The sequence below is a fragment of the Phaseolus vulgaris genome, chromosome 1 (genome assembly GCF_000499845.2).
Source record: "Phaseolus vulgaris cultivar G19833 chromosome 1, P. vulgaris v2.0, whole genome shotgun sequence".
NCBI classification, from domain to species: domain Eukaryota; kingdom Viridiplantae; phylum Streptophyta; class Magnoliopsida; order Fabales; family Fabaceae; genus Phaseolus; species Phaseolus vulgaris.
This window is the reverse complement of record NC_023759.2, coordinates 32,215,334-32,217,712: the sequence shown is the minus strand read 5'-3', so window position 1 is coordinate 32,217,712 and position 2,379 is coordinate 32,215,334.

Below are 2,379 nucleotides of genomic sequence, written 5' to 3'. Positions count from 1 at the left end.
GTGTTGGCAGTTCCTATTGGATCCTGTAATAACATATGTGTAAAATAGTAAGTTTTTTGTTGAATCGAGTCAAAGTATTGAAAGAGTACATAATCCATACATTATCTTAATAGTTATTAACATGTGTCCTTGACCATTTGGTTGGCATTATTCACAAGACAAATAAGCAATGGAAAAATAGGATCTTGCGTAATGGTAGCCAAGGAAGATATCCAGTGAAAATCCATGTCCATCAAATTTTCCTTCAAAAAAATATAAAATATTATTTTTTGCATGTGAATAATTATTAAACTATAAATGATTGTGATAAACATTCCCATGGAACTGAAGAAAATCTTGTGCCCATTTCCATGGGTTGGAATTAAAATCACGCTTATGACTTTTGTCAGCTATATTTTTTATAAATTGTTGTGTTAACTCTGTCTTTGGAGTTCCAATTCAAGATAACTGCTCGAACATTACCAGTTAGGATCAGAATGACATTAGTTGTAGTGTTACAACACCACACGAAACTCTCAAGGTCAGTGGTGTCAGTGTAAAGGCCTTTCCGTTGCTCCATTGAAACTAGTAGTAGATGTAAATTCATTTCCTTAAGTCAGTGACAGTGATATTGTGAATATGACTGAGTAGTGTTTTTTTTTTAAAAAAAAGAACCTGAAATGTAGTGCTTTAGTAATGTTTTTTTTTTTTTCTAAATAAAAACCAGAAGTGTAGTGGTGCACTCATGAAATAAGGAAGACATTGTCGTAATGTAAAACAATCTTAAGGTAAAGCATGACATTATTTTTGAGGTATTTAATGTTGTTGGAAGAAAACTTACATCATCTCAGTGGTAGTTGGGTTGCCTTAATGCATCTCCTTTCCCACAACTGCCATTATAAATTGGCTTTACTGATGGAAACACATAGCATCAGATTGAATTAGGCGCTTGCCTCTCCTGCGTGTTGCATTCAATTTTCTCAGGTTGTTCTTCATTCAATCTCCACCTCCTTCATTCCATCTGTTGCAATCACGGTGGTACCCACGGGTATTTAATATATTTAATACACAGACATTTATTAGGGTTCTTAACATGCATCTATATATATTCACCAAAAAATAATATTGTTGGTGCATTGTAATGAAAGTATTGAATGGTTCAATAGAGGTGATGCATGTAGGTTAATATTTTTTTGCAAAGCATGAAATATTGGACATTTTGCTTCCAAAGTGAAAATAATCCTTACTTGTGGTCCAAAATAAAAACCCTAGTTTTGCACAATGTGTTTGGACAAAAAGAATGTGTTAATTGTGATGACAATATTGGCTTTGGTTGCAATGATCATGTACTTAACTTATTTTTGGCACCATGAATTTTGGGACGTTCTTTGACACTTAGTTGTACAGTAAAAAAATGAACCCTAGTTTTCATCAAATTTTGCATAGTCTTGTTGTTAAAAAATAAGATGTGTTAATTGTGATATGATATGTTTATAATGCAGATATGGGTAAATATGGATAATATTTCCCTTGATAACATTTCCTAGTTTAAAGATGGTCAACATTTGTAGGAATTTAATAACATACCTCATGTTAATGATGTTAGTGAATTGGTTCCTAGAGTTGGCATGTATTTTGACATTGCAAATGCCATTAAAAAATTGTACAGAGAATATGCGATCACAAAGGGTTTTGGAATTAGAACAAGAAATTCAAAGAAAGGACCTGACAACGAATTAAGATACTTTATGTTGGTTTGTGCAAGAGCAAGAAATATACGTCATCCTTTCCCACCAAAGTTAACACCCTTCCAACTCATAAACATTAATGTCTAGCTCGTATTATTGTTGACATAGAAGAAGGGAAATGGTATATAATGTCGGTGCACGAAGAACATTCACACGACAAAGATTTTTCGGATAAGTTTGATATGAATGATGACGCTAGAGTCCGGATAAATAAGATTTTTCGGTCTTTTGTTTCTGTAGCCGATGGGTATGAAAATATGGAATTCTTTTAATGAGATGTCCGTAATTAATGTGCCAAAAGTAGAAGAGCATTGGGGAAGGAAAGGGATGGCAAAACACTCTTAAATTATTTTTACCGAATGAAGGAACTAAACCCTCAATTTTACTTTGACATTGATTTAGAAGATTATATAATCGAATACGTCATGTATTTTGGGTAGATACAAGAAGTGGTGCAACATGGGATAGTTTTGGAGATATGTTTTTCTTTGATACGACATACTTGATGAATAAGTATGACATGCCATTTGCACCATTTGTCGATGTTAATCATCACGGGTAATCCATTTTTTTGGGATGTGGACTCCTTTCTTTTGAAGACACTGATGCATTCATCTGGCTATTTCAAAGTTGGCTACCTTGTATGTCACAT